At 36.1% G+C, this 16,372-nt stretch overlaps 1 long non-coding RNA gene across 1 annotated transcript; it reads left to right on the top strand.

Annotated features, from left to right (window-relative positions):
• The first annotated feature begins 319 nt into the window (after window positions 1-319).
• LOC147659410 (uncharacterized) lies at window positions 320-12,695 on the top strand. Its single transcript, XR_015307267.1, has 3 exons — window positions 320-408; window positions 5,916-6,069; window positions 12,607-12,695. It is a non-coding gene; the product is annotated as an uncharacterized LOC147659410 (long non-coding RNA).
• The last annotated feature ends 3,677 nt before the right edge of the window (window positions 12,696-16,372 follow it).

The raw sequence follows: 16,372 nt of genomic DNA, 5'->3' as shown, positions 1-16,372 counted from the left end.
ACTGAAAGTTAGGGTGTATGGTTATGTTGTGTGAAAGAAGCAATTTGAATGGTTTAAAAAAAGTCACCAAAAGCAAAAATACCCTGTATAGGCTGCTGTATTGACAGGTCAAACATCCTTGCTGAGTTAATTTGCAACATTGTAAGATAAACTTTTGAACCTTAGAGTTCAGTTAGGAGGGAGTTGCTATGGTAACAGATAGAAAGGTTTGAGAGGGGGATGGGTGTTGGTTTGAAAATAGTGAGGGAAGAGTTTTCATTGGTTGAATTAAGGCATATGTGTACAAAGATAGAGATTTTCTATGCCAGTCTTGGTTTCAGTGTATTGAGAGCACACCTTTTCCTCTGCTAAAGAAAAATTGGTGTGTGTGTCTGACACTGTTTTCAATCTCCAAAAGCATTTCTAAAGGTAAGTAATGATTCATTTAATTTAGATAGAGATTTATTTTCTCTATGGAGAATATTTGGAAGCAGATAGTTATGTTTTAGAAGTGAAATTGTATGTTAGTATATAAGTCCTGCGCAGTGTTTTTTACATGTTATTTAAAAATCGATTTTGGGTGCAAATGAATGGTATTTTTATTTGGCCTTTTTTATGATTGCCATGTGCAGTTGATGCATGACTTTAAACATGGGTAATAAGTGATGCACTGGTGGCGCCAGGCTTTTATAAATGAGGCCCTGACTTTGTTTGATGATATTGAGTGGTTGTAGTTAGGTTCTGTGCAGTGTTTCTTACATGTTATTGAAAAATCGATTTTTGGGTGCAATTGATTGGTATATGTATTTGGCCCTTATTTATGAATGCCATGTGCAGCTGATGCATGACTTTAAACATGGGTAATAAGTGACGCACTGGTGGCGCAAGGCTTTCATAAATAAGGCCCTGACTTTGTTTGATGATATTGAGTGGTTGTACTTAGGTTCTGTGCAGTGTTCCTTACATGTTATTCAAAAATCGATTTTTGGGTGCAATTGATTGGTATATGTATTTGGCCCTTATTTATGAATGCCATGTGCAGCTGATGCATGACTTTAAACATGGGTAATAAGTGACGCACTGGTGGCGCAAGGCTTTCATAAATAAGGCCCTGACTTTGTTTGATGATATTGATTGGTTGTACTTAGGTTCTGCGCCGTGTTTCTTACATGTTATTGAAAAATCGATTTTTGGGTGCAATTGATTAGTATATGTATTTTGCCCTAATTTATGATTGCCATGTGCAACTGATGCATGACTTTAAACATGGGTAATAAGTGACGCACTGGTGGCGCAAGGCTTTCATAAATAAGGCCTGACTTTGTTTGATGATATTGAGTGGTTGTACTTAGGTTCTGTGCAGTGTTCCTTACATGTTATTCAAAAATCGATTTTTGGGTGCAATTGATTGGTATATGTATTTGGCCCTTATTTATGATTGCCATGTGCAGCTGATGCATGACTTTAAACATGGGTAATAAGTGACGCACTGGTGGTGCAAGGCTTTCATAAATAAGGCTCTGACTTTGTTTGATGATATTGATTGGTTGTACATAGGTTCTGCACAGTGCTTCTTACATGTTAAACAAAAATCGATTTTTGGGTGCAATTGATTGGTATATGTATTTGGCCCTTATTTATGAATGCCATGTGCAGCTGATGCATGACTTTAAACATGGGTAATAAGTGACGCACTGGTGGCGCAAGGCTTTCATAAATAAGGCCCTGACTTTGTTTGATGATATTGATTGGTTGTACTTAGGTTCTGCGCCGTGTTTCTTACATGTTATTGAAAAATCGATTTTTGGGTGCAATTGATTAGTATATGTATTTTGCCCTAATTTATGATTGCCATGTGCAACTGATGCATGACTTTAAACATGGGTAATAAGTGACGCACTGGTGGCGCAAGGCTTTCATAAATAAGGCCTGACTTTGTTTGATGATATTGAGTGGTTGTACTTAGGTTCTGTGCAGTGTTCCTTACATGTTATTCAAAAATCGATTTTTGGGTGCAATTGATTGGTATATGTATTTGGCCCTTATTTATGATTGCTATGTGCAGCTGATGCATGACTTTAAACATGGGTAATAAGTGACGCACTGGTGGCGCAAGGCTTTCATAAATAAGGCTCTGACTTTGTTTGATGATATTGATTGGTTGTACATAGGTTCTGCACAGTGCTTCTTACATGTTATTGAAAAATCGATTTTTGGGTGCAATTGATTGGTATATGTATTTGGCCCTTATTTATGAATGCCATGTGCAGCTGATGCATGACTTTAAACATGGGTAATAAGTGACGCACTGGTGGCGCAAGGCTTTCATAAATAAGGCCCTGACTTTGTTTGATGATATTGAGTGGTTGTACTTAGGTTCTGTGCAGTGTTCCTTACATGTTATTCAAAAATCGATTTTTGGGTGCAATTGATTGGTATATGTATTTGGCCCTTATTTATGATTGCCATGTGCAGCCGATGCATGACTTTCAACATGGGTAATACGTGACGCACTGGTGGCGCAAGGCTTTCATAAATAAGGCCCTGACTTTGTTTGATGATATTGATTGGTTGTACTTAGGTTCTGTGCCGTGTTTCTTACATGTTATTGTAAAATTGATTTTTGGGTGCAATTGATTAGTATATGTATTTTGCCCTAATTTATGATTGCCATGTGCAACTGATGCATGACTTTAAACATGGGTAATAAGTGACGCACTGGTGGCGCAAGGCTTTCATAAATAAGGCCTGACTTTGTTTGATGATATTGAGTGGTTGTACTTAGGTTCTGTGCAGTGTTCCTTACATGTTATTCAAAAATCGATTTTTGGGTGCAATTGATTGGTATATGTATTTGGCACTTATTTATGATTGCCATGTGCAGCTGATGCATGACTTTAAACATGGGTAATAAGTGACGCACTGGTGGCGCAAGGCTTTCATAAATAAGGCTCTGACTTTGTTTGATGATATTGATTGGTTGTACATAGGTTCTGCACAGTGTTTCTTACATGTTATTCAAAAATCGATTTTTGGGTGCAATTGATTGGTATATGTATTTGGCCCTTATTTATGATTGCCATGTGCAGCTGATGCATGACTTTAAACATGGGTAATAAGTGACGCACTGGTGGCGCAAGGCTTTCATAAATAAGGCCCTGACTTTGTTTGATGATATTGATTGGTTGTACATAGGTTCTGCGCAGTGTTTCTTACATGTTATTCAAAAATTGATTTTTGGGTGCAATTGATTGGTATATGTATTTGGCCCTTATTTATGATTGCCATGTGCAGCCGATGCATGACTTTCAACATGGGTAATACGTGACGCACTGGTGGCGCAAGGCTTTCATAAATAAGGCCCTGACTTTGTTTGATGATATTGAGTGGTTGTACTTAGGTTTTGCGCAGTGTTTCTTACATGCTATTCAAAAATCGATTTTTGGGTGCAATTGATTGGTATATGTATTTGGCCCTTATTTATGATTGCCATGTGCAGCCGATGCATGACTTTAAACATGGGTAATACGTGACGCACTGGTGGCGCAAGGCTTTCATAAATAAGGCCCTGACTTTGTTTGATGATATTGAGTGGTTGTACTTAGGTTCTGTGCAGTGTTCCTTACATGTTATTCAAAAATCGATTTTTGGGTGCAATTGATTGGTATATGTATTTGGCCCTTATTTATGATTGCCATGTGCAGCCGATGCATGACTTTCAACATGGGTAATACGTGACGCACTGGTGGCGCAAGGCTTTCATAAATAAGGCCCTGACTTTGTTTGATGATATTGATTGGTTGTACTTAGGTTCTGCGCCGTGTTTCTTACATGTTATTGTAAAATTGATTTTTGGGTGCAATTGATTAGTATATGTATTTTGCCCTAATTTATGATTGCCATGTGCAACTGATGCATGACTTTAAACATGGGTAATAAGTGACGCACTGGTGGCGCAAGGCTTTCATAAATAAGGCCTGACTTTGTTTGATGATATTGAGTGGTTGTACTTAGGTTCTGTGCAGTGTTCCTTACATGTTATTCAAAAATCGATTTTTGGGTGCAATTGATTGGTATATGTATTTGGCACTTATTTATGATTGCCATGTGCAGCTGATGCATGACTTTAAACATGGGTAATAAGTGACGCACTGGTGGCGCAAGGCTTTCATAAATAAGGCCCTGACTTTGTTTGATGATATTGATTGGTTGTACTTAGGTTCTGCGCCGTGTTTCTTACATGTTATTCAAAAATCGATTTTTGGGTGCAATTGATTGGTATATGTATTTGGCCCTTATTTATGATTGCCATGTGCAGCTGATGCATGACTTTAAACATGGGTAATAAGTGACGCACTGGTGGCGCAAGGCTTTCATAAATAAGGCCCTGACTTTGTTTGATGATATTGATTGGTTGTACATAGGTTCTGCGCAGTGTTTCTTACATGTTATTCAAAAATTGATTTTTGGGTGCAATTGATTGGTATATGTATTTGGCCCTTATTTATGATTGCCATGTGCAGCCGATGCATGACTTTCAACATGGGTAATACGTGACGCACTGGTGGCGCAAGGCTTTCATAAATAAGGCCCTGACTTTGTTTGATGATATTGAGTGGTTGTACTTAGGTTTTGCGCAGTGTTTCTTACATGCTATTCAAAAATCGATTTTTGGGTGCAATTGATTGGTATATGTATTTGGCCCTTATTTATGATTGCCATGTGCAGCCGATGCATGACTTTAAACATGGGTAATACGTGACGCACTGGTGGCGCAAGGCTTTCATAAATAAGGCCCTGACTTTGTTTGATGATATTGATTGGTTGTACATAGGTTCTGCGCAGTGTTTCTTACATGTTATTCAAAAATTGATTTTTGGGTGCAATTGATTGGTATATGTATTTGGCCCTTATTTATGATTGCCATGTGCAGCCGATGCATGACTTTCAACATGGGTAATACGTGACGCACTGGTGGCGCAAGGCTTTCATAAATAAGGCCCTGACTTTGTTTGATGATATTGAGTGGTTGTACTTAGGTTTTGCGCAGTGTTTCTTACATGCTATTCAAAAATCGATTTTTGGGTGCAATTGATTGGTATATGTATTTGGCCCTTATTTATGATTGCCATGTGCAGCCGATGCATGACTTTCAACATGGGTAATACGTGACGCACTGGTGGCGCAAGGCTTTCATAAATAAGGCCCTGACTTTGTTTGATGATATTGAGTGGTTGTACTTAGGTTTTGCGCAGTGTTTCTTACATGTTATTGAAAAATCGATTTTGGGGTGCAATTGATTGGTATATGTATTTGGCCCTTATTTATGATTGCCATGTGCAACTGATGCATGACTTTAAACATGGGTAATAAGTGACACACTGGTGGCGCAAGGCTTTCATAAATAAGGCCCTGACTTTGTTTGATGATATTGATTGGTTGTACATAGGTTCTGCACAGTGTTTCTTACATGTTATTCAAAAATCGATTTTTGGGTGCAATTGATTGGTATATGTATTTGGCCCTTATTTATGATTGCCATGTGCAGCCGATGCAAGACTTTAAACATGGGTAATAAGTGACGCACTGGTGGCGCAAGGCCTTTATAAATCAGACCCTGACTTTGTTTGATGATATTGAGTGGTTGTACTTAGGTTTTGCGCAGTGTTTCTTACATGTTATTGAAAAATCGATTTTTGGGTGCAATTGATTGGTATTTGCATTTGGCCCTTATTTATGAATGCCATGTGCAGCTGATGCTTGACTTTAAACATGGGTAATAAGTGACGCACTGGTGGCGCAAGGCCTTTAAAAATAAAGCCATGAGTTGCTATTGTATAAACTTAAATATGTTGCAATTTATTGTTTATATTGTTTGCTTTTTAACATTACTTTGTTGTTTGCTAATAGTGGTCTTTCATGTGTTTTTTTAACAGAACAACAGATTCAAATCAACTTCTGAAAAGCAAGCAAAAATGCCTTCAAGGCAAAGAAAAATCAAAAATACCATACGGAAAAGGAGAACATCAACAACAGAGTTTATGGAATCCTCTTCAACAACTACTTCAAAAAACACCAGAAAAGCTTCTGGTAAGCCAATTAAGTCTTTTCTTCGTAACATATGTCGTAGGAAAAAAATGAAATTGCTAATGTGAATATACAGAAAAAGTCAACAAATCTAAAAAGGAAAGAGAAGCCCACAAAAAATGTTTCCATTGGACCAGGAGAGAAGAGAATGGTTAGCAATAGAAGGGTAAATGTTTTTAGGGACATTCGTAGGCGAATGTTTCGCAATAGGGTAGTTTTAAATTTGCTAAAAAATGAAAAGAAAAGTAAACTAAAAGCTGCTTTTTACAAGAAAAAGAAAAGTGTAGAAAAGATTGTTGATCAGGCTTTTGAAGTTAAGAAAAAATTATTTATTTTAATAATCAATAGAATTAGGATACTTAATAAGGCAATGGATGTTTTCAAATCGAACAGTAGATGGAAAAGAATTATTAATCGGAGTAATTTTTGTGAAGTATTTTCTGGTGAATGGATGCATAGTTCAAGTTCTGAGCCTTTTTTTAATGAGGAGAGTTACTTTCAGGAAAATGATTTGGTGCATGCGGTTGACACCAGTGGTCGTGCCTATGAGGTGAAAGATAGTTGTGTGATGGAAAAAGAGAAACTTGTACCTAGAGATGCAGAAGAGGTGTTAGCTGATGAAGTTTTAGAGAGACGTACTAAGGGTCCAGTGTACACATGGAAATGCAGTAGTATTTGTAGTGTGCGACAGGAATCAATTGATTTGCTTCGAAATTTCTTACGTACATATAGTAAAAAAAGTCTCAAACAAAAAATGAAGATCCTGCAAGAGTTAGATCCTTGCAGAGTGAGAGAAAGCACAGGTTTGCAAGGGCATTCACTAGCATGTCTTTCTAGAAAAGTTTGTCGGAGTGTTTTTCATCATTTTAGGATGTTAGCAGTGCATCATAATAACGTAAGGAAATTAGTGAGGAAGTTGTATTATGCAAAAAGTCCTGCACTTAAGCTTAAACAGTTAAATAGTGCTCTTTTGCATGGATCTGAAGTGGATGTGAAGACTATTTGTGAAGAAATTGAGTTTTGTTATTTTGGGAACAAAGAGGACAGTGTAGAAATAGATATAGTAATGGATGGCAATGCAGAAGATAATGGACAAATTTCAAGTATTGAAAAGTTTGATGAGGAAATTATCAAGTTTAAGGTGAAATCAAGTGAGAGGCCTAATGTAACTTGTGTGTGTTGTCGACGGACTCATTATAAAATTCAGACTAGGTTAGTTGATTTATATGCAAAAAGTGAATTGGAAAATAATAGTGAATGGGAGGATTTTGTAAGTTATTTGTTGGTGGAGAATTCTTTTGATTTGAGTTTGGATCAGCGTATTTGCACTTATTGTTTGAAAAAATTAAATGAAAATAGAATGCCTGCAAGAGCAGTTTATAATAATCTTCAGTTGATAGATATTCCTTCTGAATTGATGGATCTAAATACTTATGAATCTATTTTGATTCAATGTGTCCATCCTTTTCAGGCTATTGTACGCATGGAGCCTAAGACAGGGAAATTGCCTCCATCAGATTTACTGAGAGGATTAAAGGGAAGAGTTGTTTATTTGCCTCTAGATGTAAAGAAAAATATTAATACAATTGGTGTAGAAAGAGTAGAAGAAGATCCTTTAGTTATTCTAGTTAATGGGGTTCCAACAAAGAGTAAGAAAATTTGGCAAGATTTAGTGGATGTTAAAAAAGTCAAGAAGGCAACGTTGTATTTAGTTAAAAACAATGAGTACTACAAACATGTAAGTGTTGGAGTTGAGGAAACAGCTACAGAAGAAGATAGTGATTCTTCAGTTGGTCAAATTGAAAAAGTTGATGTGTCTAGAACTGAAGAAATATATGAACATTATACTGTTCATCCTTTGCATTCCAAAGAAGTAATGGGAAATGCAATTGACTTGTTTCAAATGAAGGCAGCAAAAGGAAGTCCCATTAGTGTATGGGAAGAAAGTTTGGAAGCTCGTTGTTTTCCACAATTATTTCCAACAGGTTGTGGTGGACGATATGATGATCGACCAGTTCAAATTCCTGCAGCTGAATACCGGACTCTAAGATTATATGCAGAAGATCCAAGGTTTCGTCAATGCATTCCATATTTATTTCATCTACTGTTTGAAAGTGATTTGTCTGGGCTTTCTTATGCAGTTAATCATATATTAAAAAGTGGACCTCATTTGCAAAATGTATGTGCAAGGGACTTTATGGAGAAAGTTAATCTGCAAGACAGTATTTTGGAATCTCAGCTAATCAATCTCATGGCATGTCAACGTGGAACCAATGAGTATTGGTTTCGTCGTCATGGAGAATTGAAATGTATGCTAAGAAACTTAGGAACTCCTACATGGTTCCTCACTCTTAGCTGTGCTGAGTATGCATGGGACGATTTACTTCAATTTCTACGAGAGGCAAATGAAAACATACCAAATATAGAATTGAAAACACCAGGAGAACTGTGTTCTTTAGATCCAGTGAATGTTTGCAGATATTTTAATCATAGATTTGAAGCTATGATGTCTTTTATTACCAACAAAAAAAATCCTCCCCTTGGAGAGGTTTTGGATTTCTTTTGGAGGAAGGAATATCAAGCGAGAGGTGCTCCTCATATACATATGTTGTTGTGGATTAAAGATGCACCCAAATTTGGAACAGATTCAGATGAAACAGTGATGAGTTTCATTGAAGAGTATTCAACATGTGCTGTTCCAAAATCTACTGAAGAAAACAATTTAAGGCAACAAGTTTTACGTTTTCAATCTCATCGTTGTGGAAAGTACTGTCGTCGAAAATTTAAAAACAAGGAAAAGTACTACACGAAATGTCGTTTTGCATTTCCTCGACCAGTGATTTCTAAGGGAAGAGTAAATAATTTGATGTCATCTCTACGACATACTGTGACGAGAAAATCTCCCAAAAACACATATAATTTGAAAAGAAATGAAGAATCTAAGTACATCAACGATTACAACCCAGTGATTTTGTCCATGTGGAATGCTAACATGGATATTCAGTTCGTTGCTGACAACTCTATTGCTGTGGCTCGATATGTGACATCTTACATCACCAAAAAAGAAAAGACAGAACTGAAGGAAATGTGGGAGGACATTTCACATGAAAAGAGTCTAAGCAAGAAATTATACAGTTTCAGTCTGAAGATGTTGTCGCATCGAGAAATTGGAGCATATGAATGTTCTGATCGGTTATCATCAGCAAGTCTCTATGCCAAATCAAGAACAATCATTTGGGTGAGTCTTGGTCTTGCTGCCACACGAAACCGAGTTTTGAAATCTGTACAAGAAATTGAATATTTGGCGGAAAAAGAACCAAACAGTACAGATATTTTGAAGACAAATATGTTGGATACATACTATCCAAATAGAAGTACTCACCTTGAGAACACATGTTTGTATGAAGTTCTTCAAAACTACAGTTATAAGAGGAACATCACAGAAGATATCAATAATGGAAAATATGCACTCATTGGCTATGAAGGATGTCTAGTGAAGCAGAAAAAAGGCCATTTGATTAATCATCGAAAATTGAGTTGTGAAGTTCCAGACAAAAGAGAATTTTACTACTTAGCTCTTTTGCAACTCTTTAAGCCATGGCGTACAGAAGAGGAACTACTTGGAGATTTTCTCTGTTATGAAGACTCTTTTAATGCAACTAAGGATACCATAGAATGTCCTATTTTTCTAAATTATCTGCAAATGTTGAATGAAGAAATGGAGCAAGAAACCACAATTGCTGAAGAGATAGCTAGAAACAGTTCTCAAGATAGTCAGAGTTCTACTTCATTGAGCCAGGATCCACTAGGAGGACCAATTATCCAAAATGAAGCTGCCACTGCCATGGATGAGGTGGAAAGAGCTATGGAACAAGCTCAAGAGGATGGAGTTAACTTAGAAGATTTGGTAACGTAACTAAACATTGAGCAGAAAAAGATATATGATGAAGTCACAGAGCAGATTGAACATGGATTCAGACATGAGAAAAAAGAGTGCTCATGTATATTATTTGACCCTGTCCGACTGTATGTAAGTGGAGAAGCGGGGACAGGAAAAAGTTTTCTAATTAAAGCCGTTGCAAGTTATCTGCAGAAAAGGACTGATTCACCACTGTCTTGTGTTGTAACTGCTCCAACTGGTCTGGCAGCACATAACATTAAAGGGATTACTCTACATCGTTTATTGATGCTGCCAGTTGAACATGATAATAAATTGCATTACAACAAGCTATCTGGAGATGCGTGTTCTGAAGTTTCAAGAGTCTTGAAGAAAATGAAACTTCTTATCATAGATGAAGTAAGCATGGTCTCAAATCTAATGCTTGCTTTTGTGCATTTGAGAATGCAAGAAATTCTTAAAACAGACTATGATGTGTTATTTGGAGGAAAACACATTATTGTTTTTGGAGATCTATTGCAGTTGACTCCAGTAAAAGGACAACCAGTGTTTAAAATGCTCACGCATGAAGATACCAGGAAGTCCCTTGGAAGCATTGGAAATGTTAATATATGGCTAAATTTTAAATATGCTGAACTGCTTCAAAATATGCGACAGGCCAAGGATGAAGATTATAAAAATATTCTACAAGATGTAAGAATTGGAAAAATGACTGAGAAAGGGAAAAAAGCTTTGCATAGTCGATTAATTTCAAATTTGTATCCAAATGAAAACATTCTTCCAGAGAATATTTTTAAAAAAATGACTGAGAAGAAATCTGGGATATGTTTGATGCCAACTCTGCAAGAATGTTCCATCTTCAACCAAAAAATGTTAGACTTAGAAAATGAAGAGATTGTGAAACTAGAAGCAATAGATAAAATAGAGCATATGGGTGCAACAATTGTTTTGTCAGAAAATTTGAAAATTAAATTGCATTCATTGGAGAAAAGTATTTCAAAAACAGCTGGTTTTGAAAAGACTCTGAATGTGTGTTTAAATTGTCGTATCATTTTGAGAAGGAATTTAAATGTTGAAAGCGGTCTGGTAAATGGAGCAATGGGTTATGTTGTTGATTTTGTGAATTACAGAAATAGAGATGGAATTGAATTTTTAAAAATAAAATTTGATGGCATTGAACAAGTACAACAAATAAGTCGTTGTTCTGCTAGATTTTTACTTGTAAAAGACTTATATGTTCGCCGAAAACAGTTTCCTGTTTGTTTGGCGTATGCAGTGACAATTCATAAATCTCAAGGTTTAAGTGTAGATAGTGCATTGGTGAACATTGGAAGATCTGTGTTTAAAGAGGGTATGGCATATGTGGCATTATCTCGAGTCAGAACTTTATCAGGATTGTATTTGATTGCATGTGATGAGACAAATATTTCTGCCGATCTAGATTGTGTTAAAGAATACAATAGGTTAAGAAGAGAGTATGCTCCACATTTGCCTCAATATCCTCTGTTTGAAAAACGTGTGGTAGGCCGAAAAAGAAGAAATGAGGATAATTGTAGTGAGGTAGTTGCAAAAAGACAAAAAGTAGAGAAAACTGTAATTGAAAACAGGAAGAAAAAGAATTGTGGAGAAAATGTTGTTGGATTTCAGTTTGAAAACAGTTCTGGTGTCAACTGCTATGCTAATGTAGTGGTTAATGTTGTTTTTTTTCTTAAAAGTTTACAAGAACAGATTGTTGAAAATCGGGATCAAAGATTGTGTGGTTTATTGAATTCTGTGTTTCAGAAATGTAGCAGTGTTACAGCACAAATAGAAAGTGTAACAGAAATTCGAAATATTTTAGATTTGTGTTCTGGTCAAGATAAATTTTCACAGAACATTCAGCAGGATTGTCAGGAATTTTTAATGTATATGTTTGGTGTTTTGGAAGATGAAGGTGTAGATGTAGATAATCTTTTCAGTCTTTCTTATCAATGGCAGCATGACTGCCACAATTGTAGTTTATCAAGTACTACTACAATAGACACTGAAAGATTTATATATTTGACTTTACCAGACTGTAAATCAGTGTCTTTTAAAAATCTAGTTAAAGCAGCAGATCATAATATGGTGTGTACCCAATGTAACTGTACAATGCTGTCCACATTATTTATACAAAGGTATGGGCAGTATATCATTTTAGTTTTCCAACGATGTAGACCTGATGGAACTAAATTGACAACTTCTATCAAAAATTTTGTGGCTTCTCAGTTATCAATTTCTGGAAGGACCTTTACAACTGAAGCTATTATTTATCATGATGGACCTTCGACCACCTCAGGACATTATACATGCTACTTAAAATCTGAAAATGGATGGAGTTACTGCAATGATTCTCATTTAACTTATAAACAACGTTTGCCTTATGACTCTACAAATTCTTATCTAGTGTTTTTAAAACCAAAGTTTTAGTAAAGGGAATTGGCCTTTGAAGACGGGAATAGTTAATAAAAGTTAGTTAGTTAGTTAGTTAATCTAATATTTGAAATTATTTATCTCATGTAGATACTTTAAGTGGATCTCAAAGTAAAAAATACCGATATATCAGACACAAATTGGCCGTGAGGATTGTGTATGGTATGATGTTTTTAGATCTTTTTTCATAGGAAGTCGATGAAATGGAACTCATAAGGAACAGCAGACTTTTTTTCTACCAAAAGGACCTTCACTATCTTCTACTTGGCCTCATGGAAAAGTAAGTGAATCAAAGATTAGTGTACATATATGAGATGTATGTTTGAATGGGTTTTTTTAAACACAATCTTTTAGATTGTGTTTTTTTTTTCCCGCTGTTATATGATGAAGACTTTGAACTCACTAATTTAAGTGGAATTCAATATATTCTGAGAACAGCAAAAATAAATAATGTAACATATTGTAGAAGTTATTGTGTAGTTTGCATTATGTAATTTATATTGTGTTCACATTGTTATGCACTCATTTTCTTTTTCACCCTTATTTACCTCTCTTTACTAATTTACACTCTTTTTTCATTGCTGTTTCTTTACTGTACTTCATTCACAACTTCTTAATCTAATAGGAACTATCTGCATTTCCTCAGTTCCTTCCACCACTTTTTATCTTTTTTATATTCTCTTAGTACCACTGCTTTAGTTTCCTAACCCTCTTTCTCTTTCTCCATTTTTTTTTCTTTCACACTCATTGTACTGTAGTTCAGTTAGTTCTTCCTTTTGTCTTTCTTTTACTCTCTCTCTTCTTTCTCTCTATTACTCCCCATGTGTTGCCCTTATTCACTTATATGTACCCTCTTTCACCCCTCTTTACTTATATTCACTGATATTTACTTTCCCTCAATCGCTGCTATTCTTTTCCTCTGATTCCGTCACTACCTGTCATTCTCATACTTAACTGTCCTTCTTTTTACTTTCAATATCCATTTATATTCTCCCTTAACCTCTACTTTAGTGTTCTTCCTATTTCTTCTTTCTTTTGCTCCCTTATTCATTTTTCTTTTCTCAGTTACTTCCTTTTACACTTTTTATCTGTCTTACTATCTATTACACAGTCCCTCCTTCATTTTTTTTTTCTTTTTTTTTGTTAGTGCGCTGACGGTACGCGCACCGGTGCGCGCACCGAAAGCGCACCAAAGTGAAATATAAAAAAAAAATATTTTAAATTAAAAATATTATCTCAATATACATTATAGTGTTCATTTTTACAAAAACATACTTTAGCAATTCACTAAAAAACACATAGGTATGAGTCTGTATAAAAAGTTAGGAATTAGCATTAAAAAAACCTATGAAATTCACTGAAAAAACCATAGGTTACACACCAGTTATAGTTAGGAATTAGCATTAAAAAAACCTATGAAATTCACTGAAAAAACCATAGGTTTCACACCAGTTATAGTTAGGAATTAGCATTTAAAAAACCTTACAAATTCACTGAAAAAACCATAGGTTTCACACCAGTTATAGTTAGCTGGAAATTTTACTGATATAAAACCATTGAAATTCCCACGTTATAGTTAGTCGGACTCACTATAACTTGCGCGTACAATGCACTGCTGATGACGTCACATATTACATCACTCATGACATGGTCAGTGACATCACTCATGACATCACTGATGACACCATCCTTGTGACAGAGTGACAGACCTAATTTCAGTGTAATGTAACGCTTGAAACACATATTCAAAAATAGAAACAAACATTTTCGAAAAAATGGAGATACCCAAACCAGTAACAACAACCAATTCAGTAATTCCACCATCTATATACACATCCACTCATTCACCAACAGTTCTATATAGTCACTCATATATACTCACTCATCATATGTAGTGATACACCTATACATCCTGTTACACATCAGCAGTCATCCAAAAGTTACTCACACACATACTCACACATGCAAATAAACTATTGAACATCCATTTATTTGCATATACATTTATACACACACTACCACCTTACTTCTAAGGAAACTTACCCATACTTACTCTCCTAAACAATCACTTATAGAAACACATACTTATTTAAACAGGAACTTCTACAATCTCTCACTATATATACTATACTCACTTATATACATCAATACTCACATATACTAGATTAAAACATATGTCGTTACTAATGAAGACACTAGTGAGACAGTCATTCACTCACTAACACACACATATACACACTCATCCACCCATACAGTCCTGCACATATGCTGTCTTCAAAACACATACAAACAGTGAGTCAGTCACCAACCCCTGCAGCCACTTATACACAAAGAGAAACACTGATACAAACATTTAAATATTTAAACAATACTCGCTAATATATGTATTCACTAAGATACACGTAATAAGCCAGTTACCCAACCAATTTTTTTTTAAAAAAACATCCATTTACACACGTATTTAAACATTTATTCTTCCATCGACCTTTACAAATACATATATAAAACAAAGTTATTTTTCAGAAAGACACACATTCACTGGATGGTGTCATCAGTGATGTCATGAGTGATGTCACTGACCATGTCATGAGTGATGTAATATGTGACGTCATCAGCAGTGCATTGTACGCGCAAGTTATAGTGAGTCCGACTAACTATAACGTGGGAATTTCAATGGTTTTATATCAGTAAAATTTCCAGCTAACTATAACTGGTGTGAAACCTATGGTTTTTTCAGTGAATTTGTAAGGTTTTTTAAATGCTAATTCCTAACTATAACTGGTGTGAAACCTATGGTTTTTTCAGTGAATTATATATATATATATATTACCTACTGGCGGTCGCCAGTAGGTAGTTATAGTTAGGATTTTTTTCAATGTTAATTCTCAAAATTCTATTTGGAATAACTTTGGCACCGGTTGACGAATCTGCCTGAACATTTCCTGAAAATGGCCTCGTCGAGCTCCGGTCCTTCCCTGAAAGTTTGGAGGGGATATGTCAAGCGGGGGCCGAGATAAAAGGGGGGTCCCAAAACGCGTTTTCCCCATGTTAATTTCCATAGAGCGGTCGATTTCACTTTTAGCCCGAATGGCTGAATGGATTTACACCAAACTTGGCAAAATTGTAGGGACTGGTAGCCCGATGTGCCTTTGCTATGCCTCAAGATATGTGCTCCAGTAGATTTTGAGTAATTCAGGTTCAAGAAAATATATATATCTATAGCCGCGCCCCGGTACGCGCACCGGGAAGCTCTCCGGGCGCGTCACGCGACTTGCTCACGGAAAGCTGATTGGCTGTCGGTTGTCTGTAAACATTCTAAACAGTCCGGAGCGGCCGCCATCTTGTGTCTCGGTAGGATCGAGACATGAGAGGTGGCCAAAACAAAGGGGTAAAAGACTATAAGGGGGCAGAGTAGACACCCCCTGTCCCCCTAGGTTTGATGTGGGGGCCATTAAAGGGCCCCGCGGGGTCTAAAATTATTTATTTTTTTTCGATTTTCCCGGGGGAATCGCCCGGCACGCGCACCGGGGAGCGGACCGGGGAGCGTACTATGGGAAAAAATCACTTAACATTTTTTTATGTTTAATAATTGTTTTTTTTGTTGTTTTTTTAATTTTATTGATTTTTTTAATTTTTTTATTTAAAATTATTAAATATAAATGTATTCCTCTGATTCTTTTTCATAATTTAATAAAACTTGTAACATAATATTGTCCGGTATTTCCTCATAATTATAAGTACATGATTCCATTCGTTCCAAACGTTCTATGAACTGTTTATCCAAAGAGGCTCCATAGTGCATTATCAACAAAAACTAAGGATAACCCCAAATTGTTCCACCATCTTTAACCCAGCATTAAACATAATCTCCTGGAACGCGGCCGGATTCCACAGCAGCCCGGAGAAAATGGCCTTTCTATCCACTCTGGAGGCTGATATATTGTGCATTCAGGAAAC

This window comes from Lissotriton vulgaris, unplaced genomic scaffold, assembly GCF_964263255.1.
Source record: "Lissotriton vulgaris unplaced genomic scaffold, aLisVul1.2 SCAFFOLD_10364, whole genome shotgun sequence".
Classification (NCBI taxonomy): Eukaryota; Metazoa; Chordata; class Amphibia; order Caudata; family Salamandridae; genus Lissotriton; species Lissotriton vulgaris.
This window is presented reverse-complemented; position numbering and strand designations above follow the sequence as displayed.